The 20010-nt window shown below is 36.4% G+C and overlaps 1 long non-coding RNA gene across 1 annotated transcript; it reads left to right on the forward strand.

Annotated features, from left to right (window-relative positions):
* Window positions 1-374: 374 nt before the first annotated feature.
* On the forward strand, window positions 375-18907 carry LOC123611627. Its single transcript, XR_006718768.1, has 2 exons — window positions 375-470; window positions 18729-18907. It is a non-coding gene; the product is annotated as an uncharacterized LOC123611627 (long non-coding RNA).
* Window positions 18908-20010: the final 1103 nt, after the last annotated feature.

A 20010-nucleotide genomic window follows, 5' to 3' on the forward strand; every position in this document is an offset into this window, starting at 1 on the left:
TGAGGGAAACTTTCATTTGTAAAGGTGTTTCCCTGTCTCTACCAGAAAAAGGGGAGTTAAAATTTCCGGAAACTCTTACCAGTGGAGACCACAGGGACTTAAATCTGCATAACAATCGTATCCTCATTTCCTGTGCTTTTCCATAACTAGACTCCACACACACATCTTTTGTCTTAACTAAAGATGGTATATAAGGAAGTAACTTGGGTCAAGTCAGGGAGTTACTCAGTTTTCCTGGGAATTTAATATTTCCCATGTATAGGAGAAGAATACATATTATTATATTTATTTTCCCAGTATTTATATGTCTTTTACTACAGGAGGTCTCAGCCAAAAACGTATAAGGGTAAAGAGATAATTGGTTTTCCTCACCTACAGTTTAGTGACCCATGATGGAGCCTACTGAGACACTGTACTCACTTCAGAGCCTGCAGACAGGAACCTGGAAAACTGGCAGAAGCTGGCAAAGGGTAAGAATTATTACCAAAATCCATTCTCCCGGATCTCACACTGTAGTGCCCAGTCAAGAGCAGAAGGTAAAAATTTAAACTTGTCCCTTCCCTTACAAGTGGGAGAACCAATTTGTGTGAACAATTGCCTTGGGTATAGTGACATTGGTAAAGATTTATTATGGGCACACTTTCCCCCAGTATTACTGAGAAATAATTGACCTACATTACTGTGTGTATAAGATGCACAGCAAAATTGTTTCATTTACAAATATTTTGAAATGATTACCACAAAAGGTTTAGTTACTATCCAACATCTCATATAGATAAAATAGAAGAAAGAATTCTCCTTGTGATGAGAACTCTTAGAATATACTCAACTTTTCTGTATATTAGATAGCAGTAATAGCTGTACTGATCATGCTGTACATTACAGGACTAGTAGTTATTTATCTTAAAACTGGAAGTTTATAACTTTTGACCACCCACTTCCAATTCTCCTTTTCCCCACTCCCTACTTCCGGTAACCAAAACTATGATCTCTTTTTCCATATGTTTAAGGGGTTTTGTTCTGTTTTGTTTTAAAATTACACATAAAGTGAAGTCATACCTTTCTCTGACTTACTTTGCTTAGCCTGCCTTCAGGGTCCGTCCATGCTATCACAAATATTATCATTTTCTTATTTTTATGGCTGGATAACATTTCAGTGTATATGTATACAACAACTCCTTTAGCCATTCATGCATCAATAAACACTTAGGTTGTTTCCAGGTGTTGGCTATTGTAAATAATGCTGGTATGAACATGGTGCAGATTGCTCTTTTAGTTAGCATTTTCACATCCTTTGGATATATTCCCAGGAATGGAATTGCTAGTTCATGTGGTGGATTCTATTTTTAATTTCTGGAGGAATCTACATACCATTTTCCATAGTGGTTGTGCCAATTTACAATCCTGTCAAGAGCGTACAAGGCCTCCCTTTTCTCCACATCCATGCCAGCATTTGTGATCTCTTGTCTTTTTGATAACAGCCATTCCAACATGTATGAAGTGATAAAATATTGTGGTTTTAATTTGCATTTCTCTAATAACTAGTGATACTGAACATCTTTTGATGTGCGTGTTGGCCATTCATATACTGTCTTTGAAAAAAATGTTTGTGTCCTTTGCCCATTGTTTTACTTGGATTATTTGTTTTATTGCTATTGATTTATGTAAGCTCCTTATAATCTTGGATATCACAGACATACTTGTTTTTTTGTTTTGTTTTGTTTTGTGCTTTTCTGTATTGCACTTGGCAGATACTGCAGTTTTTTTCAAATGTAGTTTGTGGAAACTCGGTGTTAAAGCAAGTCTGTTGGCTTCATTTTCCCATCAGCATTTGCTCACTTGCTTGTTTATGTCATTTTTGGTAATCTCACAATATTTCAAACTTTTTTATTACTACATTTGTTATGGTGATCTGTGATCAGTGATTTTTTTAAAACGTTTATTTATTATTGAGAGACACAGAGACCCAGAGCGTGAGCAGGGGAGGGGCAGAGAGAGGAGGAGACACAGAATCTGAAACAGGCTACAGGCTCTGAGCTGTCAGCACAGAGCCTGACACGGGGCTCTAACTCACAAACTGAGAGATCATGACCAGAGCCAAAGTCGGTCGCCCAACCAACTGAGCCACCCAGGCACCCCATGTGATCAGTGATCTTTGTTACTCTTGTAAATGTTTTGGGCACTACAAACCATACTCACCTGAGACTGTAAACTTAATTGATAAATGTTTATGTGTTCTGACTGCTCCCCTCAGCAGCCATGCTCTCCCTCGTGCTCCCTCGCACTCCAGGCCTCCCTATTCCCTGAGATACAGCAATATTGAAGTTGGGCCAAATATTAATCCTACAATAGCCTCTACATGTTCAAATGAAAGGAAGACTCACACATCTCTCTTTAAATCAAATGCTAGAAATGATTAAGTTTAATGAGGAAGGTATGTAAAAAGTCAAGACAGGCTGAAATCGAGGCCTCTTGTCTCAAACAGCCAAGTTGTGAATGCAAAGGAAAGTTTTTGAAGGAAATTAAAAGTGCTACTCCAGTTAACACATGAATGATGAGACAGTAAAACAGCCTTATTACTGATGTGGAGAAAGTCTGAAGGTCTGAACAGAAGATCAAACCAACCACAAAGTTGCCTTAATCCAAACCCTAATCCAGAGCAAGGCCTTAACTCTCTTCAGTTCTATGAAGGCTGAGAGAGGTAAGGAAACTGCAGGAGTTTGGGAAAACTTTGAAATTAGCAGAGGTTGGCTCATGAGATTTAAAGAAAGAAGCTGCCTCCAGAACATAAAAGAGCAAGAAGCAGCAGCAAGTGATCAGAAGATCTAGCTCAGATCATGAATGAAGATGGCTACCCTAAAGACATTTTAAATGTAAATTAAATAGCCTGCTATTAGGAGAAGACAGCAGCTAGGATCTTCATAGCTAGAGAGGAGAAGTTAATGCCTGGCTTCAAAGCCTCAAAGGACAGGCTGACTCTCTTGGTGAAGACTAGTGAAGCTAATGACTTAAAGTTGAGGCCAATGCTCATTGGCCATTTCAAAAATCCTAGGGGCTTTAAGAATGACGCCATATCTACTCTGCCTGTGCTCTATAAATGGAACAACAAAGCTTGGATTACAGGACATCCGTTTATAACATGGTTTACTAAATATGGTAAGCCAACTGTTGAGACCTGCTCAGAATGAAAGCTTTATTTCAAAATATTACTGTTTATTACCAATTCATCTGGTTATCCAAAAGCTCTGATAGAAATGTACAAGATTAATGTTATTTGCATACCTGCTAACACAATATACATTCTGCAGCACATGAACAGAGAAGTCATTTTGACTTAACATCTTACTTTTTGCAAGGCTATTGCTACCATAGATATTGATTGTTTTGATGGATCAGTAAATTGAAAGCCTTATGGAAAGGATTCACCATTAGAGAGGTCATTAAGAGGATTTTTGATTTAAGAGAACAAAATATCAACACTAACAGAAGTTTGGAAAAAAGTTGATCTCAACCCTCATGGATGACTTTGAGGGGTTCAAGACTTCAGTGGAGGAAGTAACTGCAGATGTGGTGGAAACAGCAAGAGAACTAGAATTAGAAGTGGAGCCTGAAGATAGGACTGAATTGCTTTAATTTCATGATAGAAAGTGAATGGATGAGGAGTGGTTTTTATGGATGAGCACAGAAAGTGATTTATTTTAATTCCAGGATAGTTAACATTATTACGTTAGGTTATAATAGGTTTAGGTGTACAATATAGTGATTCAACAATTCTGTACTCAGGGTTTATTGTGTAAGTGCACTCTTAATCCCTTTTAACTATTTTATCCAACCACCTCCCCACCCCGCCCACCTCCCCTCTGGTAACTGTCAGTTCTTTATAGTTAAGAATCTGTTTTCTTGGTTTGTCTTTTTGTTATTTGCTAGTTTGTTTCTTAAATTCCACATATGGATGAAATCATTTGGTATTTGTCTTTCTATAACTGACTTTATCTTGCTTAGCATGATACTATCGAGATCCGTCGATGCCATTGCAAATGGCAAGATTTTTCATTCTTTTTTATGGCTGAATAATATTTCATTATATATACATACCACTTCTTCTTTACCCATTAATCTATTGATGGATACTTGGGCTGCTTCCATAATTTGGCTATTGTAAATAATGCTGCAATAAACAAAGGTGTGCATCTATCTTTTTGAATTAATGTTTTCATATTCCAGTAATGGAATTATTGGATAATATGGTACTTCTATTTTTAGTTTTTTGAGGAACCTCCATACTTCACAGTGGCTGCACCAGTTTGATTTCTGCCAACTGTGCATGAGGGTTCCTGTTGTTCCACATTGTCATCAATAATTGTTGTTTCTTGGGGCGCCTGGGTGGCGCAGTCGGTTAAGCGTCCGACTTCAGCCAGGTCACGATCTTGCGGTCCGTGAGTTCGAGCCCCGTGTCGGGCTCTGGGCTGATGGCTCAGAGCCTGGAGCCTGTTTCCGATTCTGTGTCTCCCTCTCTCTCTGCCCCTTCCCCGTTCATGCTCTGTCTCTCTCTGTCCCAAAAATAAATAAACGTTGAAAAAAAAAAATAATTGTTGTTTCTTGTGTTTTTGATTATAGCCACTCTCACAGGTGTAAGGTGATATCTTATTGTGGTTTTGGTCTGCATTTCCCTGATGATGAGTGATGTTGAACATCTTTTCATGTGTCTGTTGGTGAACTATTGGTCTTTGGAGAAATGTGTATTCTAGTTTTCACATTTCTAATTGGATTATTGGTTTTTCTTGATGTTGAGTTGTGTATGGTCTTTATATACTTTGGATACTAACCTTTTATCAGTTAAGTCATTTGCAAAGATCTTCTCCCATTCAGTAGGTTGTCTTTCAGTTTTGTTGGTTGTTTACCTTGTGCAGAATCTTTTTACTTTGATGTAGTCCCAATAGTCTATTTTGCTTTTGTTTCCCTTAAACACTGCTATGGCTAATGTCAGAGAAATTAATGCCTGTGCTCTTTGCTAGAATTTTATAGTATCAGGTCTCACATTTAGATCCTTCATCCATTTTAAATTTATTGTTTTTGAATGGTGTAAGAAAGTGGTCCAGTTTTGTCAACACCATTTGACTGTCTTTTTCCCACTGCATATTATTGCCTCCTTTGTCAAAGATTGACCATATAATCATGGGTTTATTTCTGGGTTTTCTTTTCTGTTCTATTGATCTATGTGTCTATTTTTGTACCAGTATTATATTATTTGGATACTACAGCAATGTAACATATCTTAAAATCTGGGATTGTGATACTTCCAGTTTTGTTGTTCGTTTTCAAGGTGGCTTTGGCTATGTGTGTTGTTTGTGGTTCCATACTAATTTTAGGATTATTTGTTCTAGTTCTCTGAACGATGCTGTTGGTGTTATGATAGGGATTGCATTAAATTTGTAGATTGCTTTAGGTAGTGTGGACATTTTAATAATATTCTTCCAATCCATGAGCAAGGAAATCTTTCCATTTGTTAGTATCATCTTCAATTTCTTTCATCTATGTGTTACAGTTTTCAGAATATAGGTCTTTCACCTCCTTAGGATCCTAGGTATTTTATTATTTTCGGTGCAATTGTGAATAGAATTGTTTTCTTAATTTCTTTCTTCTGCTTCATTAGTGTACAGGAATTCAATGGAATTCTGTATATTGATTTAGTATCCTGTGACATCACTGAATTTATCACTTCTAATATTTTTTTGTTGGAGTCATCTACAAATAGTGACAGTTTTACTTCTTCCTTACCAATATGGATGCCTTTTATTTCTTTTTGCTGTGTGATTTCTATGGCTAACATTTCTGGTGCTATGTTGAATAAAACTGGAGAGAGTGGGCATCCTTGTCTTATTCCTGATCTCAGAAGAAGGAGCACTCATTTTTCACCACTGAGTATAATGTTAGCTGTGGGTCTGTGATATATAGCCTTATTATGTTGAGGTATGTTCCCTTTAATCCTACTTATGTTGAGGATTCTTAGGAGTGGATATTGTACGTCATCAAATGCTTTTTTCTACATCTATTGAAAAGACCATTTGGTTTTTATACTTTCTCTTGTTGATGTAATGCATCACATGGATTGATTTGTGAATACTGAACCACCTTTGCATCATAGGAATAAATTCCACTTGATCATGGTGAATGATCTTTTAAATGTATTGTTGGATTTGCTGTGCTAATGCTTTGTTGAGGATTTTTGTATCTGTAATTGCTGTGGGATGAAAGCAGAGTAGGGGCTCCCACAAAGTTAAGACTGCTTGTCTCCCCTGGGCTCTCTTTTCCCACTAGAGGAATCAGAAGCTCATGGGAGATCTCTGTGCATGTTACTGTGATGGCCTCGGGGAGAGGAAATGTGGTCAGTGTGTACCTTGTCCTCTTACCTTTCAAATGCAGTCTGGCTTGGGCTTTGTGACACAGAGGTGTAATTTGGCCTCACCCTCCTGTCCCAGCATTCTCTTAGTAGTGTATTGTTTATCAGCAGTTGCTGAATTATTCCTGACTTTATTTTGCCCTCACAAAAAGAACTAAGATGCCATCTTAGTGGAATCAGTCACAAACATTTATTTTAAGAATATATTCAATTTAAATTTTCATTCTGGGGCACCTGGGTGGCTCAGTCAGTGGGGCATCTGACTCCAGTTCAGGTCATAATCTATGGTTCATGGGTTCCAGCCCCACCTTGGGCTCTGGGCTCTGAGTTATTAAACTCAGAGCCTGGAGCCTGCTTCGGATCTCTATCTCCTCTCTCTCTCTCAAAAATAAATAAACTTTTTTTAAAAAGTAAAAAAAAAAAATTTTCATTCAAAAACAGTGAACTTCCCCTGGTTATGGCGTCTAAAGGTAGACTAATGGTAAATTTCTCACATCTGCAACTCAGCCATGCTGAATTATATGGTGAGCTCACCTGAAGGCTTCAGACATGGGTACTTTATTATGGTAATTTCAATTTCTGAGTAGATTTCTCTGTCACCATCCTTGGGCCCCTCTACATAAGGAGCCTCACATGTGTCACAGTCCCACGAGCAGCGGCAGCAAATCCAGGCTTCTGCCTACCTGCCTCCTTATCATTCTTTCCCTGCTCAGTGAATATTCTTATTTTCTACTGATTCTTTTTCCTCTAGGAGACGGCCATTGAGTTCTTTGGTCTTCTGTGTTGTCATAAGGAGGAAACAATAAGCCAGATGGGTTTTCTTCTCATCTTACACTATGTCTCAAGCACTTGGCTTTGTGACCAGTGAGAATATTCCTTCTGGGTCTCTGCCAGTCAGAATATGCTAGTGTTGGCATGCATCTGGCAGACAGATGAATAGGTTGTGAATCCAAGAAGCAGCATCCTCTCTGTCCGAGTATGCCAACTTGGAGGGGAGCATATCATAAGGGGTCAACTTCCTTAAGGGCTTTTGTTGTCTCAACATTTGTGTCCTGTTAGTGCTAGAAAAGTCCCAATCCAACAATGCCTGCCCAGTGTCACAGATGAGCAGGTCTATGAGTGGAGTCCTCTCCCATTCCTATGGGAAAAACAGAGATACCGTTTTCTCTATACCATTCTTGCTGCCTGGGACATTGAAGGTCTTAGCTTTCTTAGGCTGATACAGGAAGTGAATATCCTGAATCTTGTGAAGGGTGCATCTGTTGTATCTTTTGGGATGCTTCTTGCAGTCATAAATCAAGGGTTACTGGTTTAAATTGCCATTGGGATTAATGTAAGTTTCTCTTGTCAGTGGCCAAATGATGAATCTTCTGAGATGGAAACATTTCTGTATTTGAAAAAAAAAAAATTCCAGCTCGAATTTTCAAAAACTGTGTTATTGATACTATGGCAAGAGTAACTGAAAAGAGAACACAAAGGAGTATGGCAGCTAGCCTGAGACTCACTTGACAGGATGAAATTAAAAAGTCCTTTTTGTCTCCACTGGAAGAAGATCCGAATAAATTTAGAGAAGAGTGAGAAAGCTGAGCAGTCCTTCAAATCTCATTCTTAGGAACCTTGATTGGCTGCTAAGGAATGTTCTTCCCACCCATGATTGTACTGTAGTTAACAGATAAGCCAAATGGCCTCCTGAGGAGCCAAACTCTCTCACAGAGGAAACAGGTGACCAGCATTTCTTCTGGGCTATCCTAGGGCTGAGGAAGAAATGGATCAGCGGGATGCCAATGTTCAGAGGCTGAGCAAAATATTAGTAGAGGCTTATCCCTTTAAGACAAATTGGTCCACCGTTGAACTGTGCGCTCAGTAAAAGAACATTAAAACAGTTTTGTTGAATACTCTATGCAAACTTTGCAAAGGCATGCCGCATTAGATCTTGATGCTCCAGAACATAGAACTTTTTAAATTTCTATTTTAGTCACAAGTTTTCTCCTTGATATAAAGAAGCAAATTGAAGATAACATAGCTGGATGGGCAGTTAGTCCTTTGACATTATTCAGGCTGCAAAGCAATTATTTCAGAAATTAGAAGTAATTGTCTTACCAATCATTGCAAAATTAGTAATGTGGCTCTAGAAGCAATTCAAAGCCCACCTATTCTTTTACCAATCCTAAACCCTCCTCTATTTTTCTCAAAGCTTGTAGGTATTATAAAGGATCAGGATACTGGAAACAGAACTGTCATACACTTGAAGGAAAATTTAAATAGAAATTACTCTAGATCTTGGATTAATAAGCAAATATATTGTCCCTCCCCCCAACTCCCTCCAAAAAAAAAAAAAAATACAGGAGAAAGCCTGGATATTTTCTCTGTGTCTTTTGGTGTGGATTCTCTCCCCCATCTTCTTCAGGACTTAGGAGCTAGCTCTTTTAAATGCAAGCTTCAGGGGAATAGTTCTCATCAGGAAGAAAAAAAAAATGCTATGTGGAACTGAGCTAATGAAAACTCTTAAGTGTCTTCTTGACAAATCTTAGAAGAAAAGCTTTTAGTCATCTGAGTGGGTAAACTGCTAGAAACACAATTTGGATTCAACTGTTATTTATAAACCACTGAGTTTTATAGCATAGTACCTGATTCATGGTTGAAATTTTAGAATTGCAGCTATAATGTCTCTGTGTCTGTATGTATATTTGAATCTACATACGTATGTTATGGATATGTGCTATTTTTTTCTGGCTGGTAGTGCAAAAATTAATTTGTAAAAGAGCTGTATTTGGTTGGCTTAAAAATAAGTACTTATCAAACTAAGTATTTCTAAACCCCAAAATGTAGAAAATAACCCAAGTGTTTTCCAAGTTAACATGATCTGAGATAATCTTTGGTGAATAAAATTTGTTGCTTTAATTAGGCACCTCTTCATAGTTACTAGCATTAAATATAATGCAGACATAGAACTTTTATTTTATCTGGGTTTACTAGTTCAATAAGTTCATATTATCTGTTAGAAAATGTGGTAGCAAGAAAAATAGATTAGGATAATGGTTGACTTTGTCTCATGTCTCCTGGTTTTTGTGAGTAGTCTAAATGTAATTGTTGGAAGCAAGTGATTTAGATAAAGTGGGATAGGACTTTTTGTGTAAACTTTTCAACAATGATAATGTTTTACAGTATGTGTCCTTAAAAAAGTTTTCCAGGGTAACCTGGGTGGCTCAGTCAGTTAAGCATCCCACTCTCGATTTCGACTCAGGTCATGATCTCACAGTTGGTGAGACTGAGCCTCGAGTTGTCTGTGTTGTCAGGGCGGAGTCTCTCTCTCTCTCTCTGCTAACTCTGTTCACACACTCTCTCTCTCTCAAAATAAATAAACATTAAAAATATAGTTTTCCAACTCTCTTTGATAAGTTGAAACTTCAGCGTTCTGCTAAGTTAAATGATGGAAATATATTGTATATCTAGGTTACAGCTGACTGATGAACAACATGGGGGTTAAGGTCACTGACACTCCACACGGGCAAAAATCCATGTATAACTTTTTACTCCCCAAAGGCTTAATTACTACTAACAGCCTATCATCCCCATGACTTACACATTTCATAACTGTTAGCCTGTACTTCCCACTCCCATACTCCCATTTTGCTTGTCCTGTCTGTCAACCACTAGTTTGTTCCCTGTATTTATGGGACATTTTCTGCCTGGTTTGTTTTGCTTGTTAGCCCCCACATAGAAGTATATATTTGTCTTTCCTTGGCGGATTATTTCACGTAGCATAATACCCTCTAGGTCCATCCACATTGCCACAAATGGCAAGATTTCATTTTTTATGGCTGAGTAATATTCCACTTAAATAGATATATATAAAAAAAGAAATAGATAAAAAAAATGAATGAATAAATATCAATCAATTCTTCTGTACCAATTCATCTATTAATAGATACTGAGGTTGTTTCTGTAACTTGGCTATTATAAATAATGTTGCAATCAACATACAAGGGAATATATCTTTTTGAATTTGTATTTTCATTTTCTTTGGTAAACACCCAATAGTGGAATTACTGGGTTAGAGAGTATTGCTATTTTTTTTTTTTAATTTTTGAGGAACTTCTACACTGTTTTCCACAGTGGCTGTATTAATTTACATTTCCACCAACAGTATACAAGGGCTCATTTTTCTCCATATCCTTGCCACCACTTGTTATTTCTTGTCATTTTTATACTATCCATTTTCAAGAATATAAGGTGATATCTCATTGTAGCTTTGACTTATGTGTCTCTTGTGATTGGTGATTTTTGAGCATCTTTTCATATATAATGGCCATCTTTATTTTTTCTTTGGAAAAATATTCATGTCCTCTGGCCATTTTTAATCAGATTATTTGCTTTTTTAACTGTCTATATTGTAGACACTGTATAATCTGTCTATATGTTTTGGATACTAACCCCTTATTGGATATATCATTTGCAAATATTTTCTCCCGTTTACTAGATTTACTTTTTGTTTTGTTGATGGTTTTCTTCACTATGCAAAAGCTTTTTATTTTGGTGTAGTCCCAATAGTTAAGTTTACTTTTTCTTTAGCTTCCTTTGACTCAGAAGACCTATTGTTGCTATGGCTGATGTCAGAGAAATTATTCTTTGTGCTCTCTTCTAGGGTTTTATGGTTTTGGGTCTCACATTTGGGTCATTAATCCATTTTAAATTTATTTTTGTGCATGGTGTAAGAACATGGTTCAGTTTCAACCTTTTGCATGTAGCCGTTCAATTTTCCCAGAATGATTTATTGAAGATGTTGTCTTTTCTCCATTTTATATTCTTGCCTCCTCTGTCATAGATTAATTGACCCTCTAGGTGTAAGTTTATTTATGAGCTCTCTATTCTGTTGCATTGATCTATGTGTCTATTTTTATGCCAGCTCCATCCTGTCTTGATTATTATAGCTTTGTAGTGTATCTTGAAATCTGGGATTTTTGTACCTCTAGCTTTGTTCTTATTGCTCAAGATTGCCTTGGCTATTTAAGGTTTTGTGATTCCATACAAATAGGATTATTTGCTCAAGCTCTGTGGAAAATGCTGTTGGTATTTTAAAAGGTATGGCAATGAATCCATAGATTGCTTGGGATAGTACGGTAGTAATTTTAACAATATTAATTCTTTCTATCCGTAAGCATGGTATTTCTTTCCATTGCTTTGTGTCCTCTTCAATGTCTTCCTTTCATCAATATTTTAGTTTTCAGAGGGTTTGTTCCCAAGTATTTTATTCTCTTTGGTGCAACTATAAGTGGAATTGCTTTTTCATCTTTCTCATACGTCATTATTAGTGTATAGAAATGGAACAGATGTCTGTATATCCTGTATCCTGCCACTTGACTGAATTTATTACTTCTTCTAGGTTTTTTTGGTCGAGTCTATAGGATTTTCCATGTATAGCATCATGTCATGTACAAATAGTGACAGTTTAACTTCTTCCTTACCAATTTCAGTGCCTTTTCTTTGTTCTTGTCACAGTGCTGAAGCTAGGACATGCATTACAATGTTGAATAAAAGTGGTGAGAGTGGACAACCTTCTCCTGTTCCTGATCTTAGAGGAAAAGGTCTCAGTTTTTCACCACTGAGTATGATGCTAGCTGTGGATTTGTCATATGTTATGTTCCCTCATATGTGTATGTTGGATTTCATCGATTTTCTGCATATATTGGGGCCATCACATGATTTTTTTATCCTTCATTTTGTTACACTGATCGATTTGCAGATTTTGAACCATCCTTGGCATCCCTAGAATAAATCACATTTGGTGAATGATCCTTTTATTGAATAAGGTTTGCTAATATTTTGTTAAGGAGTTTTGCATCTATGTTCATTGGGAATATTCGCCTGTTGTCATCTTTGGTAGTTTATTTATCTGGTTTTGGTAGCAGGGTAATGCTGACCTTGAAGAATGTATTTAGAAGCTTTTTCCACTTCGATTTTTTTTGGAATAGTTTGAGGGGAATAGGTATTAACTTCTTCAATGTGTGGTGGAATTTGCCTGTGCAGCTATCTGGTCCCAGACTGTTATTAGTTGGGAGTTGTTTTTTTCTGCCTCAATTTCATTACTATTAATTGATCTGTTCAGATTTTCTATTTCTCTGACTCATTTTTGGGAGACTGTTTCTAGGAATGTATCCATTTCTTCTAGGTTGTCCAACTTGTTGGAATATAATTTTTCATAGTTGTTTTTGTAATCCTTTGTATTTCTGTGAGGTCAGTTGTTATTTCTCCTATTTCTTATTTGGGTCTTCCCAAAGTTTTATTAATTTTATCTCAGGGAGTTCATCCACTCTTCATTTCAGTCATGTAACTATGTTTATGATCATTACTTTGAATTCCTTATTACACAGATTGCTTATCTGCGTTCAGTTCTTTTTCTGAGGTTGTGCTCCCTTGTCTCCTCATTTTGCTTGACCTTCCATATTTGTTTTTAGGAATACTTGATACAGCTACTTCTCCTAAACCTTTTGTCCTCAAACTATTCCAAACTTCCAAAGTCATTCAATGAGGCCAGCATTACCCTAATACCAAAACCAGACAAATACATCACAGAGAAAAAAAACAAAAACAAAAACACACTACAGACCAAGATCAAAAATCCTCAACAAAATATTAGCAAACCAAGTATAACAGTACATTAAAATGTTTTTCACCATGATTAAGGGGGATGTATTCGAGAGATACAAGTGTGATTTAGTATTTGTGATATAGCACATTAACAAGAGGAAGGATAAAAACCATATAGTCATCTCAATATGTGCAAAAAACAGCATTTAATAAAACTCAACATCTGTTCACGATAAAAACCCTCAACAAAGTGGGTTTAGAGAGAACCTTCCTCAACATAATAAAGGCCTTATATGAAAAACCCACAGTGAACATCGTATTCAATGGTAAAAAACTGAAAGCTTTACCTCTAAGGTCAGGAAAAAAGACAAAGATGCCCACTCTCACCACTTTTATTTAAACACGGTACTGGAAGTCCTAGCTAGAGTAATCAGACAAGAAATAAAAGGCATCCAAATCAATAAGGAAGAAGTAAAACATGATAGTATATATAGAAAACCCTGAAGACTTCATCAAAAAACGAATAATGGGGTCACCTGGGTGGCTCAGTCAGTTAAGCGTCCGACTTCAGCTCAGGTCATGATCTCACGGTTCATGAGTTCGAGCCCCTTGTCGGGCTCTATGCTGACAGCTCAGAGCCTGCTTTGGATTCTGTGTCTCCCTCTCTCTCTGCCCCTCCCCTGTTCATGCTCTCTGTCTCAAAAATAAATAAAACATTTAAAACAAATTTAAAAACAATAAAAAAAATTTAAAAAAATGAATAATGAAGAAGCAGCAACAGAAAATAAGAAGATAATCCTATTTACAATTTCAACAAAAGGAAAAAAATTTCTAGGGAATAAATTTAATCATAGAGGTAAAAGACTTATAATTTGAAAACTGTAAGACAGTGATGAAAGAAACTGAAGAAGACACTAACAAGTGGAAATACATTCCATGCTTGTGGATTGGAAGAATTATTATTAAAATGTCCATACTACCCAAAGCAATCTACAGATTCAGTGCAATCCCTATCAAAATACCAACCGCATTTTTCGCAGAACTAGAACAAATAATCCTAAAATTTATATGGAATCACAAAAGACTTTGAACAGCCAAGACAATCAGAACAAAGCTAGAGGTATGACAATCCCAGATTCCAAGATACACTCTGAGGTTCTAATCAAAACAGTATGGTACTGGCACAATAATCAACATATATATATACACATATGTATATATATATGTATGTGTATATATATATGTATATGTATATGTATATATGTATATGTATATATGTATATGTATATATATGTATATGTATATATATGTATATGTATATATGTATGTATATATATGTGTGTATATATATATATATATATACACACACACACACACAGATCGATGGAACAGAAGAGAGAGCTTAGAACAAACTCATGCCTAAGTGGTCAATCTATGACAAGAATATACAATGGGGGAAAAGACAGCTTTTTCAAAAAAAAATGGTGTTGGAAAAACTGAAAAGCTACACACAGGTGAATGAAACTGGACCACTTTCTTATACTCTACACAAAAATAAACTCAAAATGGATGAAATACCTAAATGTGAGACCTTAAACAATAAAGCCCTTAAAAGAAAACAGGCACTAATCTCTTAGACTTATGACTATGTCTCCACACAAGGCGAATGGAATAAATAATAAACTATTGGGACCACAGCAAAGAAAACCATCAACAAAATGAAAAGGCAACATAATGAATGGGAGAAAATATTTGCAAAATATATATCCAATAAGGGGTGAATATCCAAAATATATAAAGATCTTGTACAAGTCAACACCAAAAAAATAATTACAAAATTAGAGGATTTGAATAAACATTTTTTTAAAAAAGAGATACAGATGGTCAACAGATACAGAAAAGATCCTCAACATCATTAATCATCAGGAAATGAAAATCAAAACCACAATTAAGGATCATGTCATAGAAATCAGAATGGGTAGTATCAAAAACACAAGAAGTAAGTATTGGTGAGGATGTGAATAAATGGGAACCCTCATGAACTACTGGTGGCAATGTGAATTGGTGCAACCACTGTGGAAAACGGTAAAGAGTTTTCTCCAAACATTAAAAAGATAAATACCCTATGATCCAATAATTTCACTACTAAGTATTTATCCCCCCAAAACAAAAATATATATGCACCTTGATGTTCATCCCATCCTTATTTATGTTAGCCAAGATATGAAGGCAACCCAAGTGTCCATTTATAGACAAACGGACAAAGAAGCTATTATACATATACACCCACACTCACCCTAGACTATACTGGCCACAGCATGGATAGACCTAGCAGGTATTATGCTAAATGAAATAAGTCAGAGAAAAACAAACACCGTGATTTCACTTACATGTGGAATCTAAAAAACAAAACAAAACAAACCAAGAGACTCTTAAGTTTTGGGGGGAGGTGGTGAGTGAAATACATGAAGGAGATTAAGAGGTACAAATTTTAAGTTATAAAATAAATAAGTGACGAGGAAAAAAGCATAGCATAGGGAATATAGTCAATAATACTGTATGGTTACAGATGGTAGCTACATTTGTGGTGAGCTTAGCATAACATAGACTTGTTGAATCAATATGTTGTACACCTGAAACTGTTATAATACAACATTGTATGAAAACTATACTTCCAAAAAAAAAGTTTCAACGAGATTCCTTATGAAAAGTTCCAGCAAAGCATATTTAAAAAGATCCAATATGGTCAATAGCTATATTCTTGTTCCACTTATATAATCAGACCAAATTTATTCAAACTAGACTTAATTTGCAAACAAATTAGTTTTAGTAGAAATCTGGGTGATCATAGAAAAATTATGTTTACACCGTTGTAAATAACTGGATTCTAGTGCTATTGGTTTTAAGGTTTTATTTTCTACTTACGGACTGGATCCTGAATTCTTCTAGCTTCTTCAAAATCTGGCTATGAATTTCCAAACTGAAGTTTGCAATTATCTCCTACCCTTGTGACTTGTGTAGTTTTTGTTCTTAGTAATTTTTTCCTGATGCCTACAAAATGAAGGGGGACAACTTGATGTAAACATCAGAGAAATAACCACAGCAATGCTTGTATATACAATCCTCATGCCTACTGCTGTGTGGGCCACTCACAAAGTTTACCTGAACACATGATGACATCATCCAGGCATCTAGAAATCTTCTGGACCGTTGTTGCCCTCAGGACTCAGACTGGTGTTATAGTCTGCTCCAACAATTTCCCTTCATTCTTCTTTTGTTTCTATTGCAATGCCTCGAATTAAATACAAGATTGCTCATACTATAAAGGCTGAAATCTGAAAGTGCAAGGACACTACTGTTTAACTGGATTGGCCTCAGGACCAAGAAGACACTGGTTTGATGAGATAGGAAGAAATGATTGTGAATCCTCTTACTTCAGGGTTCAAAGGTGGGACTGAAGGGGAGCCAAAAATATGCCTCTGTGGCTTAAGAATTATTTTGAGCTGATAATTGCAATACAGCAGACATAGTAAATGCTCTGAAAACAAAGTAGAAATCAACTTTTTGTAAGAGACATTTAGATGTACGAGGGAATTCTTCATTTCTAAGCGTGTCTGTCTCTATACCAGGAGATCTCCAGAAATCATCACCACTGAAGAAGGCAAAGACTTAAATCTGCATAACAACCCTATTCTTATTTATCGTGTTTTACCTGATAACTTCCCCAAACTGGCTCCCCCCACCCCGGCTTCCTTTGTCTTCAGCTGATAATGGTATTTAAGGTGGTAGTTTGGGCCATTTCAGGGAGGTACCTGGTATCTCACATATACACAGGAGGTATGCGTGTTATTAAACTTCTGTTTTTCTCCCATTAATCACTTTTTTTTATTAGAAGGAGGCCTCAGCAAAGAATGTAGGGTAAAGGGAAAAAGTTTTTTCCTCTTCTACAATTTTACGATCTTGAGCTTGAAATTTAGAAACTCTGGCAGGATTCCTCCTTCTTTGGGGACAGGAAGCTTTGCTCTTAGGGCCTTCAACTGATTGGATGTAGCCCATTGACAGTGAGTAAAACAGTATCCTTCCAAAAGTCTACTGATTGTTAATCACATTTAAAAAATACCATCACAGCAGCATCTAGACTGGTATTTGATTCAACAAGGGGGTATCTAGCCTAGCCAAGGTGACACATAGAATTAACCAACCTCTATAAGATATTTTGATTTTAAGTGAAAGTAAGTTTCAACATTTTTCAAAATCAATAAACAAAAGTCCCTTCACAAATTTTAACAACTGTCTATATTAGTTTTTCTACCTATTAGATAATTTTAAACTATTTCCAGCCATTTTTCTGTCTAGTACCCTGCCTATATTAACTATTTTTGAATGTAATTAAAAAACAATCAACACATATGGCTGGATGACTTAAAAATATATTGTAGTTAATCCTATTAACAAAATAATTGTTAAATATTTAATATTTTCTTAAGAAAATATTACTATTATTATACAAAAGAGGGAAACAAGTTTAGAATGTTGTAATTTGCCTCTGATAATTCAACTAGTAAGTGGATGAGCACCATATAAATGCAAGCCTGTTGAGTTCCAAAGCCCTTACTCTTTCCATTAGTGTGTTTCATGGTCTTTCAAAACTATCTCTGTAACTCTTTCCTATCTCTGCAGAAATGTGGTTGCTGTCGACTTATAAGAGTTCTCCGCAAGATTATTTTCCCTAAGACTAAAACTTCTATTTTAAATACATTTGTGGCGATAAGCACCAAACCTAAAGTAAACACATGCAAAAAGGGGAAAAAGGAATATATAGGCAGCTGAGGAAGCGGTCAATTACACAAAACAGGTAAAGAGATAAAGCACAGTCATGGCACAAGGACCAAGCAACCACAGATCTTAGAAAGTACTGGGAGCAGGGGAGCAAATTGGTCCTTTTGGAAGGAGATTTCTTTGAAATACAAATGCAGTGTTTTCCATTTGTCAACATGGACTCAAGGAATCACACAGAAAAGCTGTATTTGTGGGAAGCAGTCTGAATCTTTGGCAGCAGAGTAGAAAAAAGGTTTTCAGTTGTGTTGTTTCTGGCAGCCTCCTGCCATCTCCCCACACTCCAGGAGACTTCAGGAAACAATAATTAAAAGGAGTTTGACACAGCATCAGCAGAGATATTTAAAAATATGCACAAGACCATCATACTAACACAAATGGAGAATATTAACCAGAAAAACATCACTATGGATCATTTAAAAATCAAAACCGAGTATCACGGGAAAGTCTCAAGTTCAGAAAAATCCAATTAATGCAATAATTGATCATGAAAAGTGTACTCCCACAGCACCACACAAAATACCTCAAAAATGCAAACAATAGCAGTAACTCTTACCAGTAAAATGTCAACATAGCCCATTTTTTTTTAAAGAAATAATTGTTCGAAAAAGGTGAAATATCTGTAACTCACACCATAGAAAAGTGACCAATCTCCCTAATTATAGTTTCTGGAAATCTAGAAGAAAAAGAACTAAGGAAAATTAAAATTGCCTGAAGATCTATTAGTCATTTGATAGAAAAGGAAATAAAAAGCACTGCTAAACATGTGAAAAAAACTCATTAATAAGAAAATGCAAATTAAAACCGCATCGAGCTTGGTAGACCACACTGGCCTTCTTAGTGAATCATGCCGCCATGTAGTAATGCTGTGCCATTATTCACTGTGATCTCCTTACCTTTTTAGTGCACACCGACTCCAGGACTGCTTCCCCTCCCAGCAGCCAACATCTGCATCCTTTTAGGGCATGCTGCCCTTGGCCTGCCGGAATTGTTATGCCTCAAATGGAGAAATCCAGAAGTGCCTATAAATTCTTTCATTTACCCAAAGCAATGACCAATGAATGCAGAAGTATAAACACTCCAGCTTCATTGTGACTTGATTAGAATATTAAAGTGTGATATCCACTGCTGTGTCCTCCCCTGGGATAACCGAGGTAATATTACCTTCCACTCATATTGCTTGCCATCCTTGATATCCTGTCCCACTTTCCTACTCTCTTACTGGCTTTCCTTGATAATACTTACTATTGAGTGATTTTCACATGAACACTTGTCTCAGGTTTTATTTCCTAGGAATCCAACTGAAGATGTCATCTAAGCTTTATTTCAATAGGATTTCATGGATCCTCCAACAAGTCAAAAAAAGATGGAGATGGCCAGATCATTGAGGCTAGGACATAAAGGAGAAAAATTTTCAAGTATAGAAACATGTATACTGACTTCATATATTTGACCATCTTTCTGGCATATAGAAATTTGACTAAAAGCAAATAGACCAGAAGCTTTCCAGGTTTTTGGAGGGTGTTTCACTGTTAAAGCAACCACTAGTCTGACCTTCAAAGCCTGCGGCTATTTAATACCTCAGACAACCCCAAGGCTGCATAGTCCTCCAGAGGGGAATTCTACCCAATGCCCACTTCAGAAGTGCATATTATGGCTAAAATAAAAGGGAAAGCTTCTAAGAGGAAAAGCCCTGACCCACAGAAGAAAAAAGACTCCCAAGTAACAACTACTGGATGTGCTAAACTAGAAACTTAATCCATGGGGAGACTGAGAATGTTGATAGTCCTTGCCTGGAAAGACTTAATAACTGTTATGAAGAATACCTACTTTGTGTTCCCCATTCCAAGTCTTCTCCAAAGAGAAGGGTTTGTTGTAGATACTCTGTGGTCACTCCATTCTCCATCATTCTATATTGGGAATAGTAGGGATTGAGATAGAAGTAAAATACTTTCATTTTAGCTTTTAGAGTGCTAAACAAAGAATGGCCATACACATAACTGAAGGAAAGTATTTTATCAAGCCCAAGCACCTTGGACCTTGCAATGAAAGCAATAATTAAATGGAAGTTTGACTCCTTTGGGGAGGATTAAGTAATAATAGGTATAAGAAGAGTGGACTGTGGAAGGCAGAACTAGTTGTGCATATATATCCGTTGTTCTAGCTTTAGTAATAGAACCCCTAAA

This window comes from Leopardus geoffroyi, chromosome C2 (assembly GCF_018350155.1).
Source record: "Leopardus geoffroyi isolate Oge1 chromosome C2, O.geoffroyi_Oge1_pat1.0, whole genome shotgun sequence".
NCBI lineage: Eukaryota > Metazoa > Chordata > Mammalia > Carnivora > Felidae > Leopardus > Leopardus geoffroyi.